Genomic DNA, 19,064 nt, shown 5'->3' with positions numbered 1-19,064 from the left:
AACCGCTAAATTTAATAATTAAATTATAATTTTAAACACGAAATTACAACCAAAATCATGAAGGTCTCATCGCAACAATCTGCCCTGAATTTATTTCCATAAACAAACACCCCTTGTCCTACAAACCTTTTAAGGAAATCTGCATGTTTCTGACAAAAGTGGTGATGATCATGGATGGGCCAGCTACCTGATTGGAGGGCACCGTTGGACAAGAAAGAGCCTGAGAAAATTAGATTGGCCTAAAATAGACAACGGCGGTGACAAAGCCAAAAGGACAAGGCCATAATTATCGGTTGAGATTTTCCTTCACCTAATTTGCCAAAAATAAGGAATATTATTGTGTCCTTTTTTATAATATAAACTTTATTGTCATGTCGAATAGATCGATAATAATAAAAAGCAAAACGGTATCCACTAGTAAGAATATCTAATCCTTTAATTGTGCTTTCAATGCTACTTATTCACTAACTGCCCCTGGCCTTTGATTTGTAGAATGTGATGTTAGTCTTTACTCTTTAGATAAAACTCTAACATCAAATCCAATCTTAATAAAATATAAAATGGGACAAAAACAGAATTAATGATTTCTTTGGGGGTTCTTCTCTGGTTTTATTATTACTTTTTTTCTTTTGGCATACCTCCGTATAATTTTTTATTATCAAGATTCTTTGTCTTAAAAATTTAAACTGAAAAAAAAAAAATTATTTAATTAATACTTTAATATTATAAACATTCCAAGGGAATGGGATTTTTAATTAATACTTTGATATTATAAACATTCCAAGTAAAATAATGGGCTTCTGGTGAATCTGGTCTGGGTGCTACAAAATTTTCCATTTGTCTTGGACTTTGAGGTATGAACTCTATTTTTTAGGGCAGGCAATTAACACGTGGAATTCACAACCTCTGAATTTCTGTATAAATCATTGCCGCAATTGCCAGAAATGTGTACCATATATATATATATATATATATATATATATATATAAAAAAAATACAAAAGAACACACAGGAATCACAAATCCAATCACTCTCTGAAAAAGGAAAAAGGAAAAAGAAAAAAGAAAAAAGAAAAAAGAAAGGTAGTAAAAGAGAGAAAAAACACAGATTTAAGGCATGGCCACGCTGCTATGGTATGGGGTATATAGGCCGGCTTACTCTTCTTCAAGCGGCTGTCGGAGTAGTGTGGGACTGCAGTGCAGAGGAAGACGGTGGAGGGCGAGGACGGAAAACATGGGCAATGGATTGGGCTACATAATCATACATCATTTGCTTAACTGATCTCCGCTTGGCTCGGATCCCACTTCCAATTTTTGGGCTGATCTTCACCACCTTCTCTGGCTCAACCTTGGTGCGGACCACCACCCCAACCCCAGCGGCGTTTAGCTTCATCACCACCTCTGGCTCAGGCATTATGCTTATCACCGTCTCTCCCTCTCTCTAAGTTTCTGGGGTGATTTATTATGAGTAATGATTGAACACCACCTAAAGATACAACTTTTTACCACCTTGCCAATGTGGCAAGGTGGTCCCCTACCTTAATTTATTTTTAAATAATAAAAAAATTCAAAAAGTAGTGGGGGACCACCTGGATACATAAGCAAGGTGGTGAAAAGTTGTGTCTTTAGGTGGTATTTAATCATTACTCATTTATTATTGTGTTAGAGAATGGCTTATAGGATGTTCCTTCTCTCTGCGAAGGAAAGCTCCCGCTGCTCTTCTTATTACTCGGCTGGCAACTTCTGTAGGTCTTGAAAATTTTTTTCCTTGAAGGAGGTGCTCTTTTGGTGATTCTTACTGTGAATCAACCTCATATTTTTTCTTCTTAGCATTTTGCTCCTTATATTTCGGATATTAGATTAGAACTTTCTATTTTTCAAAGCTGGAATGCTTCGAAAGTTTCTAGATGTGCCAATCTTTCACATATATTAGCTAAATGGGCCGCTACCCATCTTGTGTTTGGTAGTATTCTCACAGGTTCTCACATTTTCTCTTTCATCAAGATCAAGAATGAGAAGGATCCTTCCTTGTAACCTTCTTCTTATTCAATTAAAAAAATAAAAGGAGAAGAGTTCCTTCATCGGTCTTCATCCTATTGCCATTGGCCCAAAGGAAAAAATAAATAAATAAATAAAGGAGCAGCCAATGGAAGAGAAACTTAGTAAATGAGAAACCAAAGAAGCACACACGCGAGTGACGGTAAGAGCTTCTAGAATATCGTTTAGTGTAAATGCTTTCCCAGGACAGGCTTCATTTAAGGTTTATTATGGCGCTAATCATAAGACCTGTTAACATTTTCATGACTAATTTCCAATGAGTAATGCTGTTTAATAAGCTATAATATAAGTGCTATATAATTATGATAATGTGTTAGTAAAAGTTAGTTTTAATTTTTTATCTTTTTTTTTTTTAATTTTTTAATTTTGAATCTTTTTTCTTCTTTATCTTTCATAGTATATATGTATGGTAAATATAAATGTACGAGCTTATATGTGAATACTTCATTCTAAATGCTTTGTACCTTGATGACTCCTTCTAAACACCATTATTTAATTTAACTCTCATATAATTATGTAAAAATTATCTGTACTTGTTATTCAATAAAGATCAAATGAATATATAATTAAGGGGATATCGAACGATCCCTTCCTTTCCCATTCCCTTTTTCCTTTTCTTGACAAACCAAATAATATTCTCCTCTCCATATATCATTTCCCTTCCCTTTCCCCTTTATTTTTGCTCTAAAAAAAAAAAAACACAAAGAAAAGCTACTTTCCTTTTCCTTCACAATGCAGTCAAACATGAATAATTCTAAATGTTATATAAGTGTCCATAAAAAAATGAGGTGGCTTTTAAAATCATTGTTTAATCAAAATCACAATTTGATCAATCACACACCCAATGGTGATTTTAAAAGTTACCTCATTTTTTTATGGACAATTATATGACATTTAGAATTACTCTTCAAGCATTAGTAGTAGAAACCCACTTGAAGATCAGAATGGGGTTGTCGAACAATTAATCTAAGAATGTCTCCTTTTTTCTTTCTCTCTTCTTCTTTGCTTTTTCTTTTCTTCCCTTCTAAACCCTAATCAGCGACGAAATCAAGTGCAGGTGCAATAAATGCACATAAAGGTGCCTCTCTTAATGATCGAGAAAGATCAAGAATAGGGGGCCTGCCTCGGGCGAGGGTCTCAAGGGACTTCTTGTTCCTTACTCCAAACTCAAATGGAGGTATATAAATATGGTGGATTCCAGGTATGAGACACTCTCTCTCTCACTACCAAAAGTCACTCTCAATCCCAACAACTGATTTAGGCATCAAAGGGAAAAACTTTGGCCGACCCCCGGTGTATCTTCTTCACCTTGATTGTTTTGCAGAGACCAGACGACATGTTTATAGAATAGCAGTGAGTTGTCATGGCCATACCGAAAACTGTAACAACACTATTTAATAGGCTATTATACAATTGCTATATAATTATGATAATGTTGACAAAATTCATGGAGGAAAAAATCTCTCATTTTTCATATATTCCTTTACAGCTAGTAAACATATATATAGAATTTGAATCCTCCTATTTTTCGACTATACTGATTACACGGCAAGAAATATGTTTTCCTTCTATGACGGGATTACCAATCAATCCTTATATGGAAGGATTTGTCAATCCCAGATTTTGCTATAATCTCTCTAAACAACTTACGCCAACACTCCCCCTCAAGTTGGTGCATACAAATCCCTGATGCTCAACTTGTCAAGTGAGTTGTGGAAGTCCTTGCTGCATACTGCTTTTGTAAGTACATCCGCTAATTGATCCTCGGACTTAACAAATGGAAACCGAATTATCTTCGCCTCAAGATTCTATTTAATAAAATGTCAGTCTACCTCCACATGCTTGGTTCAATCATGTTGGACAGGGTTGTGGGAAATATCAATTGCGGCCTTGTTGTCGCAATATAGATCCATCTCACAGTCTGGGGCAAAGCCAATTTCTGTTAGCAGTCTTTTAAGCCCAAAGAAGCTCACAAAGACCTTTTGCCATTCCTTGAAACTCCACTTTAGCACGCGATAGAGCCACCACGTTTTGTTTCTTACTCCTCCATGTAACCAAATTCCCGCCAATGAACATGAAGTACCCTGATGTAGATTTTCGATCGGAGATATTCCCTGACCAATCTGCATCTGTATATCCCTCAACTATGAGATGACCATTCTTTGAGAACATGAGTCCTTTTCCCGGGCATGACTTTAGGTATCTAAGAATTCTGTTCACTACATCCATGTGATCTTCGCTTGGGTAATGCATGAATTAACTTACTATGCTTACAACGTATGCAATATCCAAGCGAGTATGCGAGAGATAAATAAGTTTTCCTACTAACCTTTGGTATCTCTCCTTGTTTGTTGGCACCTGGTCTGGATAATCTCCAAGTTTGTGGTTCTGGACAATTGGTGTCTCTGCAGGCTTACACTCTAGGAGTCCCACTTCTGATAGCAAGTGTAGGATATATTTTCGTTGGGAAAGAAATATACCTTGTTTTGATCTAGCAACTTCAATTCCCAAAAAATATTTTTAAGTCCCCCTAGACTCTTCATTTCGAATTCAGTCGCCAACTGCTCTTGGAGTCTTGACATTTCTTTCAAGTCATCCCCGGTAATAATCATGTCATCTACATAGATTATTAGTGCGGTGACCTTGCCCTATTGATGCTTTAGAAATAGCATATGATCTGAGTTGCTCTGGTTGTAACCATATTTCTTCATCGCTAAGCTGAATCGCTCAAACCAAGCTCTAGGTGATTTTTTTAGTCCATACAGTGCTCGTTGTAATTTACATACAACCTCAGAGTCAGAATTTGCTGTGTAGCCCGATGGAACATCCATGTAGACTTCTTCCTCAAGATCACTATGGAGGAAAGCATTTTTTACGTCGAACTGGTGCAGTGGCCAATCATGATTTGCTGCGAGTGACAACAAAACTCTAACCGTGTTTAATTTTGCAACTGGGGAGAAGGTCTCTTGATTATCTACTCCATATGTCTGCGTGTAGCCTTTTGCCACTAGCCTTGCTTTGTATCGGTCTATTGAACCATCTCCTTTGTGTTTGATGGAAAACACCCATTTACATCCCATTGTCTTCTTTCCTTTGGGTAAAGGAACAAGTGCCCATGTTTCATTTTTCAACAAGGTCTCCATTTCTTCCTTCACAGCCTGAGTCCACTTAAAGTCTATTAGGGCTTCATGGATATCTGTAGGGATACGGCATAGAGACAGGTCATGCACAAATGTCTGGAGTGGTTTGGACAACCTTTTTGTGGACACATAATTGGCAATTGGATATTTTGAGCTCCGTTCTCCAACATCTGGGGAATATCTATTTGGCGGTTTGCCATGATTATGCCTGAAAGGTAAAGTGTAGCCAGCAGGAATATCCATATCATTAGTATTTGGGGTTATAGTAGGAGAGATTACCTCATGAATATTTTCAGGAGATGGGCCTTCAGGTACTGGGGAGGGGAAGTGTCTCTTTCAGCTTCAAGTGGTGTAGATACTTCTGTGGAATCTGTCTCAGTCTCTACGGATACCTCCACATTCGGTGATCTTCATTCATTCACTTCCTCATGGATCTTGGCTTCGTTAAGTCTTGCCCAATCAAACCTTAACCAATTCTGCTCTTCATTAGTGATCTCCCTGACGAGTAGAATTGGATTCTGGAGAAGGGAAAAAAGGTTCGGTCTCTAGAAAAGTAACATCCATGGTAACATAAGTGTGATTCTAGGTCGGATCATAATAGCGGTATCCCTTCGGATGTAAGGTATATCCCAAAAAAAGGCAACGGATGACACAAGGATCCAGTTTCGTCCACTGATTTTTTTGGAGATGAACAAATGCAACGCACCCAAAAACCCAGGGTGCAATCATTAACATTGTAGGAAAGGGGACATACGTTGACAGAGTATGGAGTGGGGTCTTGAAATTCAACACTTTGGAGGGCATCCGATTGAGAAGGTGCACAGCTGTAGACACAACATCGGCCCAGTATCGACTAGGCATATGAGCCCTTAGTAATAAGGCTCGAGCAGTTTCGAGAATATAACGGTTTTTTCTCTCAGCTACGCCATTTTGTTGAGGAGTCTGTGGGCATGAGGTTTCATGAATAAGGCCTTGACTTTGAAAATAGGCACGAAATTGGTGATTCACATATTCACCACCATTGTCTGATCGAAGTATCTGAATCTTCGCAAAGAACTGAGTTCGGACCATAGTTTGAAATGATTGAAACACACTAAGTACTTCATTTTTATGTTTAAGCAAATAGAGCCAGGTCATTCGAGTACAATCATCTATAAAAATCACAAACCAATGAATACCAGAGACCGTAGAAACTGGGGAAGGACCCCACACATCATAGTGAATTAAAGCAAATGGGACATCACTTTTATTCATACTCAACGGATAAGTAGCTCTATGACTCGAGGCCAGAACTACTCCTGGGACTTCAGTCGGTTCACTGTTGATTATCATCGCTTGCCAGACAGCCTCCCAGTGAACGTGGGCATACGCTTATTCTATAGTTGGAAACGACATCGTCTGTAGAACGTCTCCACGGATTATATCCAGCCGATCGTATAAACGATCCAAGAAGACATACACCCAGTCCTCCTGAATAAGGTCATTGTAGCTTTGAATATCAGCTATGCACTTCATAGGATTTGGGCGACGAAAATCAATTTCGCCCCAAAGGCCCTGTAGATCGGTAAAATATTTTTCGAGGGATCCCCCAGCCTGCTTCAGCTGAGTCACAAGCCGCCGGAGATCGTACACTTGAGACGTATCACTCGAGTCAAAGTAGGTGGTAGCAATTGAATCCCACACCAGTTTTGCGGTTGGGAATCTGATAAAATTTTCAATTAAGGACGGATCCATGGAGTTGATGAGCCAACCCTTGACGATGGCATTGTCAGTGCACCACTTTCGAAAGATCGGGTCTGTCTGTGGTGGTTGATGAATATCACCATTGATGTATCCCAGCTTGTCTTTGCCTGAGATGTACATCCCAACAACTTGGGACCAGAGAACATAGTTGGAGTCGTCCAACTTAATGCCAATAGGAGCAGCCATGGTGTCAGTGATCTGGGTTGTAGCCGAAGTTTGGGTCAAAACTTCATTCATTCTTGTGGTCAATTCGGTAAGGATGGATGTTTGGTCGGGGGGGTCATGGGTTGTATTAGGTTGATGAGTAGCGCTCATGGGTGTAGGGGATGGGAGAGGCACGGTTAAGAAAAACTAGGGTACAGGATCAGAACTTGCTCTGATACCATGACAAAATTCATGGAGGAAAAAACCTCTCATTTTTCATATATTCCTTTACAACGAGTAATCATATATATAGAATTTGAATCCTCCTATTTTTCAGCTATACTGATTACACGGCAAGAAATATGTTTTCCTTCTATGACGGGATTGCCAATCAATCCTTATATGGAAGGATTTGTCAATCCCGAATTTTGCTATAATCTCTCTAGACAACTCACGCCAACAAATGTGTGGGTAAAAGTTAGTTTTAATTTTTTTTTTTTTTTTAAGTGTTAATCCAATATCTAATATTTATTGCCACATCATTTGAATTATATAACAATTATATACCAGTCTATTAAATAGTATTACAAGTTAACAATTTAATTGGATTAAGACAGGTGGGCACACACTTGGATCATCTTGCATGCATGGTAGATATGTGGAACTAGCTTTTATTCAAGTAAGTTTGTCCTTTATTGGTTTATTTATTTATTTATTTTTTTTTCGAATAATAATAGGATTCGAATATCTCAAGCTTTTATTAGTTACTTTTTCTTTCTTCCCTGACAAGGGTAATTCTTTTGTTCACTTTAATAACTCAATCCTTCTTTCTTTAATTTTTCTAATTGACGAATTAAGGGAAGGGCTTAAGAGAGGGGGGAACTCAATAATTCCTGTTGAATGAGTACTCTTTTGCTTCCTCTTTTATATGCTCAATTTGAATAATATTTAAATGGAGTGGTGATGAGCGGATGGAACTTTGAGAAATATCGGCGGGGATGGATTACATGCATACGTTATAATGGGAAAAGATAGAATAGCCCATCATTGCATCAAGACACTCTTTTACCCTTTCTTTTTGCATACTTTTTCCCTAGGACCCATGATTCCAATTTGGATAAGGCTTCTCTTTATTTTGAGTAAAATTGACAAAAATATATATTGTCATGAAGTAAATATGTGTTTACTTTATTTAAAAATTTAAATGACGTGATATTATATACACCATTAGATATAATAAAATAAAATTTTGATAATAAAATCACTTATTTTTTAATTTTATTTACGAGTAAGTCCCTTTAATATTTTTAACATCCGGAATTTTGGTCTTCTTGGTCTTCTAACTAGTACTGGTATAAGACATGAGCAATTAGAATCCTTTAAAGAACTACCATTCCATAAGCCATTAATGAAGTTAATGCAAGTCATAAAAGAAGGAATTAAATACATTCTGGAATCACAGATTCACATGTCCTTGCTTTTAAAAAGAGGAGATACATTCTATCCTCACCTGACCTGCATCTAACTCTCTCACTGCCAAGGAGAACAAAGCTAATAGCTAATCGGATTAGGTTTCTAACAATTTTTAAGAAATTCATTGAAATCAAGTTGTTTTTTTATATTGAATAATGTGAAAAATCCTAAATATTAAAAATATGACATGTTAACCATGAAGACGCGTCCTATCTATGAGGCAATTGAAAAACGTGTAGCTCCCTAGCAGCCAGGCAGTGGTTGGTGTCCAAACTAAGTGACATCGTCGAACTACATTCTTTTTTTTTTTTTTTGAACACAATGTCTTCTTCTTTATTTTTGAAAAATAATCCCTAAAGAAAGTTATACAATCAGAGAATCAATACAAAAACCCAAGAGTACCAAATACAACCACAACGTCCAATGGCGAGAAACAGGACCCAAAGGCCATATTTGTGAACTAGAGATAAAGAATCTCCATCCAAAAAAGTTAGGAAAAACCTAACTTAAAGCAGCAACTAAACAGTAGACTGTGACCAAAGACAAGAATATACAACCAAATACAAACATAAAACCCCTGAAAACAAGTACCGGAAAAATCGCCGCCGGAGCCAACACGTGTAGATCACGAATTCAGTACTTAATTTGGGTTTATTTCTTCAGGAACACAGACCCGAAAGAATTGCAACTGCAAAGCAGGTATGTTTTTTACAGTTGTTGTAAATCCCAGAGCAGAAACCCATTATATTACAGATTACGAGATCCAATGATTCCCATAACTGGGAATGTCCAGAAACCAAAAAGGAAAGTGTGTGGACATCTAGGTGATAAAGGCCCTGTTTGAAATCCCATTTTCCCTCTCCTTTCCTTCTTTTCACTTTTTCCAAAAAAACATCAATTTCAAAACGGGGCCAAAAAGGCCTGGGGAGAAAAAGTAGTATCACCGCCAAAGAGGACCCTCCTAATTAACAGATCTCATCAAAGGACAAAACATATCTTGCAATAAAGAACTGAAAACAACCCAACATCATGGACCCATGAAGGTTACTATCCAATATACTACTTTAGTTCCTTAATGCATTATCCCATTTTTACTATTTTGTAGCCGAACCACTCAGATGATTGGTTTGATCGATCACCTCCAAAGTGGGCTTTTTAAGGGGTGACCGATCGAGTTAGTACTTTTGATATATAGAATAGGGCAACGATGAAAAAACTAGTATGGTGGGAACCGTGGGATGTGAGAAGAACGACGTTAGGAACCAATTAATCCTCCTCGCATCATATGAATGTTAATTGGTCGGTGGCGTGTGTAATGTGTTACTTTTCAGTGTTTTCACTATATCTCGTGTTTATTTTGAAGGTTGCAGTAGACACTAGAGAGTAGAGAGAAGAAGACTAGTACACTTGCTACTTGCTAAGATAAATATTTGATACCATATATTTTTTTTAAAAAAATATATATATATATATTCTTTAGAAAATTTCAAAATTTCCTTTCTATCGCCCTTTCAAAATTTTTGTTATATATATATATATCTTATAATTTATATATATTGTTATGGCTGTCACATGGACATCCCTTCAAATGACATATGTATTAATCAAAAATAATCTGTCACTTAAGTTCTTAATAACCCCTAGAAATTATTAGAAAATAAGAAAAATAATGAAACAAAAATTAGTTATTCAAAAAAAAAAATTAAAAAAAAAATAAATAAATAAAAGAGGAGAGGAGAGAAGATAAAGAGGTGGTTACCAATGCCTCAAGGCCAAGAGGGTGATTTGACTGCCTCCAAAATAGGTTTTTTTTGGATGGCCAAACAATCCTTGCAACCCATCCTCTTTGAAAAAAAAATAAAAAAAATTGTTCTATTATTTTTTATTTTTTTTGGGGGATATGAAGAACTTAGGTGGTCGATATTTATCCTTCATATATATATATATATATATATATATATATATATATATCAATGTGGCAGTTTAACAAAAACGGTGAAGGATGATATAAGAGTAAGGACAGATCGAGTTTAATCAAAGTACTCCATTTCATTTTCTGCCTCTTTCTTTCACTATTTGCACCTTTCATATTTTATCTTTTTTCACCATGACTATATATTTTGAGGAGTTGTTAAAAGTTTTGATAACTAATCGTCAAGTATCAAGTAATTCTAACGTTTTATCAACTTTATGTGCAAGTCCATTTTGATTTTAGTACATCCATTTATTATACAACGATAGGAATGATTTCTTAATAAGAAATTTCAGATACTTTCATATTTCATAATAATATTTAGGGTTAAATACTTCATTAGTATCTGAGTTTTAAGTGTTTTTAAATTTAGTACATCAGTTTTGTTTTGTATCATAGGTGGTACTTAAATTAGCTCTAAAAACTCATTTGGTACCACTGTTAGATTTTTCTTCAAAATTTTAACGGATCGTCACGTGTCAAACGCTGAGGTGAGCCACCAATCTTCTTTCTCAGCGGTTGACACGTAGCGAGCCTTTAAAATTTGGATGAAAAATCTAACAGAGGTATGAAATGAGTTTTTACCCCTAATTCAAGTACCACCTATGATACAAAACAGAACTGAAGTACTAAATTTAAAAACACTTAAAACTTATGTACCAATAAAATATTTAACCCTAATATTTATTATGTTTATTATATTCTCAGGAGGAGGCCTTTGATTTTGTCCAACAACCGGAGTCATAATCCCTCTGAGTCAATGATCACCACGAAGCAATATGATTGCTAACAAAAGGAGGGCATAAACAGCATGCAAATAGATCGAAAGAGATGGAATATTGGAACACTCTTCATTATTAAGGTTGAAAAATGAACAGAAATAAATGCTCAAAAGTCTTAAAGAAAGTCTCATCTTATTCAATTAGAAATCTCTCCACAACTTCCTATTTAATTTCCTCTCTATTTCTCACACTAAACTCTCAACAAATAAGATTAAGGACACATCCTAGATTTCAGCGAATTACGATTATTTACATAATTAAGTCAAATCAGTTTCTTCTAATCAAAATCTTATTCGATGCTTCTTAAAACCATGGAAATATATATCTAGAGAACAATTTACCTTCCCAGGTGCTCAAGTTCCTCTATTTCTCAAAACTTGTCATCCCAACACATCTTATTTAGAGCTCTATTTTCTCTATATAATTAATGTCACATTGCTCTCTAATTGGTCTCATACCCTTTCTTTTGCACAGAAGAACCTCGTCCGACCAATCTCCAACAGGTGGCGACAAAATTAACGGGAAATTTTAAAAATCCACAATAAATTGTTTTGTAATGATTTAACAAACATTGCCATGTCCCCAAATCCAAATGTCCAATGATTTCCCATAGAAAAACACGCCAAACCCACCAAGCCATTTGAATTGAATTCATTCGTTCAGAGATACAACCACGGAGAGAGAGAGAGAGAGAGAGAGATAGAGAGACAGCAACGAAAAGAAATCCGAAGTTCAGATCGGAAAAGAAAGCAGTGACCTCGTTCCCGATCGAGTCTACTCGGGCGAGTTTTTGGACCACTGAGGTACCGCCGCCATAGATGGGCTACCCATTTCATGATGAGATTTGTCGCAAGAATGAGGTGGCGTAGCTAGTGGCTTTGAGCTGAAAGACCAATTCTCAAGGTTGGAATCGTTCCAGAGTTTGGAGCCTGAGCTGCCGAGTTTGCTAAGCGGAAACGGTGAGCTCGACTTTGTGGACCTTTGGCTGCTAGACGCCTGGGATTTTGCTTGGATGGCCTCTGTTCTACAAATCCACCTGTTGCCCACCATCAAAAGTTCCGATCTTCCAATGCTTATGAGTTTTCGCTCCCCGGGTCTGTTCCCGACTGGTTCGGCCAAAGCCTTGGCTCGATCTCGGTCCTGCTCGGCCGGTCAGATTGTTTCGTCGATCGTAAGTTGCCTACACTGAATTATGGGTATTTGTCAATTTTGTCTGATAATAGTATTACTGCATTGAGTCTTGAATTCTTTGAATCTTTCTGATAATAGTTTCACTTTTTCGAAATACACGGTCAATTGGATGGCCTTACTCGATTGGTAGAACTCGATCATAGCGAGAATTGTTAATACGGGTCATTGCCTGTGGAGTTGAGAGGGTTGAGGAGTTTGCGGAGGATGGTATATTGGACACGATGTTGTGGAGGGTCCATTGCCGGATGGTTTGTTTATGAGTCTTTGCTGTGTTGTGAAGTTATTTTCTTTTTCTTTTGCCGATGCAGAGAAACAACCGTAAACAGCAAACAGATGAACTTAATAAAATTTGACACGACAGAGAAGCATTTTTTTTTAAAAGACTTTTGCAAGCCAATTACAACTTACATCCCAAATCATTGTAGACAACGTCAAAGATAAATGACAGCAACAACAACAACAGTAACACTAGTGGTAACAGCTACAGCAGCGGTGCATAGTGGTGATTCATTGGCATGCTATCATGGGTGGGGAAATACGTTAGTATTGTTCTTGGCATTTGATGAATCGAGCGGTGGAGCCATCTTGAAGTGGTTGCAAGACTTGTCAGAGTCGGCCTGGAGGGCTACAGAGGAAGAGGGATGACGGAAACAGAAAACAGAGGAAATTTGTTCGACAAATTCATTGAACATCATTCTCTTCACCGACCTCTTCTTTGGTGGAATTAAACCTCCAGGCTTAGGTTTGAAGCGGGTCACTGTCTCCGCCTTGGGTCCGATGAATCCCTGGCATGGTTTTGGCTTCAGCGCCTTCTCTGGCCTTGTGTTGGCAACACCCACTTGCTGATCACCAGGGTTCAGCTTCATCAACATCTCTGTCTTTGGCTCAATGGCTGCTCAGTTCGATCTCACCACCCTCCTCTTCGATCTTCTTCTCTGCTATATAGTATATACTAGTTTAGTTCCATATATAGAAAATAGAAATTGCGGGGAACGTGGGTTGTCCGTTATGTGGATACGTGTCAACGCCTCAAGTCGCTTGAGTAAGCAATCATTCGAATACTTACCGCGTTGTTTGAGGTAGTAGCTAGGAGGAGTTCTGGAAATGAAATGACCAAGTTTTGGTCTTCTCCGCTTTAAAGTCCTCGCCCTCGTTTCAGAAACCTTCCTTGTTTTGGTCAAAGTTGACAAAATTCACGTTTTCGTCTAGCTTGGTGCCTATTCGATTCCTTATTGAGGCACCCTATTTAATACAAACAGTTTGAAGTACTAAATTCCCTGATTGCATTATATGATTGTGTAGAGGTTTGGTGGATGGTAATTAAGGCTTGAGTAATTAGTACAAAATCTCTGTTAGACAGAAGATAATTGGAAGGTTTTACACTACTCTGATCAATGATCACCCAATCAGTTGAACAATAGCTCAAATCAACGTAATTGTGATGATAACAATAATGATGCTTATAATTTTATTTTATTTTTTTGTTTGTATATGCTTATAATTTCGGGTGATCATGATGTTAAAATGGGTTGTACTGATTTATTTCTACTTCCTTACCCGAATTCATTTCCACAATTTTATAATTCTTTGGATCGGAATGAACTTTGGGATTATAGATTTGGACTAGGTGCTGTAAGGGTAACAACTATCCCCTGGCCTCAACCCCTCCTATTTTTTTAATCTTCTTTTTCTTTTTCTTTCTTTTTTTTTTTTTTTTTTTTTTTCATTTTTGTTTTGTTAATAATTTTTTGGGGATGTGAAGAACTTAGGTGGTCAATATTTTTCTTATTAATATAAGTATCATCTAGAGAGATGTCCATGTGGCAATTTAACGATAAATAAATAAGCAAAAAAAAATGTTGAAGGGTGATATTAGAGTAATTTGGGTATTAAGTAAAAAATTAGCATTTGTGTCATATGTGCAAATTTTCGTTCATTTTATTGCCAAAATCTACTGGATGGTGTAAATTGCAAGGAGGTGATAGTTATTAGTTTGAATGGATTGAAAGTCGAAAGTTGAAGTTTGGAGGTGTCTTTGCAAAACGACCACATGTATTGAACAAAAGGAAACACATAACATAATGTAGAGAAACACAGCTTCAATCATCAAAATACAGTCACACCTTAATACACAAAAAGACAGGGATGACTCAAAGGTGTAGGAAGTTGCTTAAAAAAACTATAACATACCTTAATTCCTTAAATGTCTTTTGCTAATTGCTACTTTGCTTTGCTTTTGGAGAGATGCAAATAAAGGAAAAGAAACTACGAATCATTTCCATCTAAAAAGTATCTTTACCGAAAGATGAAAAAGGTAAATGTGAAAGACATCTTTGACAATGTGTGATAGTGAATGTTAAAGGTTATTTAAGATTTCATTGGAAGTATTAATTAAAGGGAATTTTGATGGGGCTGTGATGGACTTCTTTGTTGTAGCTGCTACTGGCAGTAGTGATTCTTCTGGAAATATTATTATGGCTGCTACCCAAAAATTGCATTCTATGAATATTCTTGTTGGCGAACCATCTGCAGCTCTTCTGACTACTCAACTGGCTTTGTCTTTTAGTATTGACCATTTTGTTCTTGAGGGAAATGCTCTTTTAGTTATTCTAGCAGTTAATTCTCCTGAGCTTTTCACATTGTGAAACTTTTCTAATTTAGTTTTTGATATTAGTTTAAGTTTATCCTCGTTTCAAAGATGGAATACTTTGAAAGTATCTCGTTATACAAATTATCGTGTACATGGTTTAGTTAAATGGGTTGCTTCTCATCTTGTATTTGAAAGCATTCTCATAGGTTCTCCAATTCTCTCTTCCCTCCGAATCAAAAGTGAGAAAGATCCTCCCTTATAGCCCTTTTTCCCTACACAATTAGAAAAAAAGAAAAAATATTCTATTTTCAAAAAGTCTATCCAATAGGCAATAGCTCTTAGAGATGGGATTTTTATTTCTCACCTTCAATTTTATGAAACTCTATTTCTTTTTCTGCCTCCTTCTCTCAAAGCTCTCTCCCTCTCATACTTTTATCTTTTTTTCACCACGACTACATATTTTGGGGAGTTGTTAAATTTTTTATAACTAATCGTCAAGTAGTATCAAGTAATTCTAGAGTTTTAAAATTTATGTGCTAGTGTATTTTGATTTTAGTAAATCCATTTATTATAAAACGATAAGAATGATTTCTTAATCAAGAAATTTCAAAGAGAGCCCCTTTTATACGGTCATGGCAGAAAACAAAAGTTTTTTGCCCAACAATAAACACTCAACACGTCAGTTTAGTACACCAAAGCACCATAGGGTGAAAACACCCAATCACACCAAATTCATACACCCAACCTGCTGAAACCTATCCCTTTCTCCATCATCGCCTACCCAACCCAACTTGCCACCGTTGCCACCACAACCAGAGTTGCCACCAATGGGCCGGTCGGCGGAGTCGGAGTCGACCTAGGCCAACGGTGAGTGACAGCCCGGCCGACTGGAGTGACGCCCGGATTGAAGGGTTGGCCCGAAGGCCACACCCAGGTTTGAGCCACCCCCAGACCCCGGGAATGGCCGCGCGGCCGCCCCATGGACCGGGGGTGGCTGCGCAGGGCCTGTGGTGGCCATCGGGCCAGCCCTAGATGGATCTAGGGCTGGCTCGAAGGCCACCCCCAGACCCCGGGGATGGCCGCGCAGTCGCCCCATGGACCGGGGGTAGCCGCACGGCCACCCGCCAGTGGCCGGGGGCAGCCACCCCCGGCCAACTTTGGGTCCAAGAAAAGCTAACGGGACTACCCACCTCGTTCAACTCCGTCTCGTCGTCCGTGGAGTTGCCGTTCTCGAGTGTCCGACGTGGAGTTGCCAATCTCGGGTGTTCGGCGTGGCCGTGGAGTTGCCGATCTTGGGTGTCCGGTGTGGCCACATGGGGCAGTGGCTCTGTGGCTAGGAGGATTTTTGGTTTTTGTTTAAGGTGAAAGAAGGGGGGATGAACCGGTATTTTGCCAACATTTACCTTTTTCTGTTTTTTTTGTTCCATGCTGATATGTCAACTTCTTATTGGTGGGCAGAAAGGCCTTGATTTTTGCCATCACCGAATAGAAGTTGTTCTTAATTTCAAATACTTTGATATTTAATAATAATATTTATTATGTTATTATATTAAAAACATATATCGAGCCCAGTAGGAGGCCTTGATATTGTCCCACAACCGGAGTTAATCCCTCTAATTAAGTCAATGACCACGAAGCAATATGATTGCTAATGGGAAGATGCAAATTAATAAAAGGGGGCATAAACAGCATGCAAATAGATTGAAAGAGATGAAATGCTGGAACACTCTTAATCATTAAGGTTGAAAAATGAAAAGAATTAAATTCTCAAAAGAGGGAACAGAAAAATCTTAAAGAAAGTCGTCTCATCTTAATATCTTATTCAATTAGAAATCTCTCTACAACTTCCTATTTAATTTTCTCTCTATTTCTCACACTAAACTCTGAACAGATAAGATTAAGGACACATCCTAGATTTCAGCCAATTATGATTATTTACATTAACTTCTAATCATAATCTTATTTGATGCTTCTTAAAACCTTGGAAATATCAAGAGAACAGTGTACCTTCACAGGTGCTCGATCGGTTTGTGATAGTAACAAAAACATCAATTTTATTGCATAATGTCATCCATAAAATCAACTATTCTACCAAGTAGGGTAATGTGTTAATAATAATAAAAATAAAAATTATTAATTTCGTGGTCCATATTTTATTTAATTTCTCGTGTTGCTCTCTTATTGGTCTCAGACCTTTCTTTTGCACAGAAGAACCTCGTCCGACCAATCTACAACAGGTGGCGACAAAATCAACAGGAATTTTAAATCCACCATAAATGATTTTGAAATGATTTCACATAGACATTGCCATTTGCCGGAGCTCAACATGTCCCCAATGATTTCCCCCAGAAACAGACGCCAAACCCACCGAGCCATTTGAATTCATTCGTTCAGAGATACAACCACGGAGAAAAAGAGAGAGAGACAGCAACATAAAGAAATCCAAAGTTCAGATCGGAAAAGAAAGCAGTGGCCTCGTTCCCGAGTCTACTCGGGCGAGTTTTCGGACCACTAAGGCACCACCGCCATAGATGGGCTACCCATTTGCGAATGAGATTTGTCGCAAGAACGAGGCGGCGTGGTTAGTTGCTTTGAGCTGAAAGAACAATTCTCAAGGTTGGAATCGTTCCTTCTGGGTTTGGAGCCTGAGCTGTCGAGTTTGCTGAGCGGAAGCGGAGAGCTTGACTTTGTGGACCTTTGCTTGCCAGACGCCTTGGATTTTGCTTGGATGGCCTCTGTTCTACAAATCCACCTGTTGCCCACCATCAGAAGTTCCGATCTTCCAATTCCTCTAGGTTTTCGCTTCCCGGGTCGATCTATTCCCGATTGCTTCCGCCAAAGCCTTAGCTCGATCTCGGTCCGATTTTTTCGTCGTCCGGTAAGTTGCGTACACTGAATTATGCGTATTTGCCTGATAATAGTCTTACTGGTACTCCATGTCCTGCATTAAGTATGCGTATTTGTCTGAAAATAGTCTTTCTTATAATAGTTCCACTTCTTCCAAATACATGGTTAATCGGATGGTCTTTTTCGATTGGTAGAACTCGATCTTAGCAAGAATTGTTGATACGGGTCATTGCCTGTGGGGTGGAGAGGGTTGAGGAGTTTACGGAGGATGGTATATTGGACACACTATTGTGGAGGGTCCATTGCCGGATGGTTTGTTTATGAGTCTTTGCTGTGTTGTACGTGAAGTTATTTTCTTTTCCTTTTTCAACTGTCGATGCAGAGAAACAACCATAAACCGTCGACAGATGAGCCTAATAAAATTTGACACCACGGTCCACAGAGAAGCAATTTTTTTAAAACTTTTGCAAGCTAATTACAACTAATTTATTACATCCCAAATCATTGTAGGCAATATCAAAGATAAATGACAGCAACAACAACAGTAACACAATAGTGGTAACAGCCACAGCAGGGGTGTATATTGGTCTGATAAAAAAAAAAAAAGGGGGTGTATATTGGTGATTCATTGGCATGCATGCATGCTATCATGGGTGGGGAAATACGTTCGATGAATCGAGCGGTGGAGCCATCTTAAAGTGGCTGCTAGGCTTGTCAGAGTGGGCCTGGAAGGCTGGAGAGGAAGAGGGATGACGGAAACAGAAAAGAGAGGAAATATGTTCGACAATGTCATTGAATATCATTCTCTTCACAGACCTCTTCTTTGGTGGAATTAAACCTCCAGGCTTAGGTTTGAAGGGTACTGTCACTGTCTCCGCCTTGGCTCCGATGAATTCCTGGCATGGTTTTGGCTTCAGCGCCTTCTCTGGACTTGTGTTGGCAACACCCACTTGCTGATCACCAGGGCTCAGCTCCCTCAACATCTCTGTCTTTGGCTCAATGGCTGCTCACCACCCTCCTCTTCTTCTTCTCTAAAGAGACCCTAGACGGCTAGACCCCTCTATTTGCGTTTTTACATAACAGAGAAATGCTATATATATACTAGTTCCAGAGAAGTTGCGGGGA

The 19,064-nt window shown here is 38.1% G+C and overlaps 1 long non-coding RNA gene across 2 annotated transcripts in view; it reads left to right on the top strand.

Moving 5' to 3' along the window:
• Positions 1-18,260, top strand: part of LOC133865906 (uncharacterized) — a 29,303-nt gene extending 11,043 nt beyond the window's left edge. Inside the window, exon 2 of one of the 2 annotated variants that reach the window (XR_009899832.1) lies at positions 17,301-18,260. This is a non-coding gene — a long non-coding RNA (uncharacterized LOC133865906). Of the gene's footprint in view, positions 1-17,283 lie in introns of both variants that reach the window. The other variant, XR_009899831.1, reaches the window with a different exon arrangement.
• Positions 18,261-19,064: the final 804 nt, after the last annotated feature.

This window comes from Alnus glutinosa, chromosome 4 (assembly GCF_958979055.1).
Source record: "Alnus glutinosa chromosome 4, dhAlnGlut1.1, whole genome shotgun sequence".
Classification (NCBI taxonomy): Eukaryota; Viridiplantae; Streptophyta; class Magnoliopsida; order Fagales; family Betulaceae; genus Alnus; species Alnus glutinosa.
The sequence above is the reverse complement of the archived record's forward strand: the minus strand, read 5'-3'. Positions and strand labels throughout refer to the sequence as shown.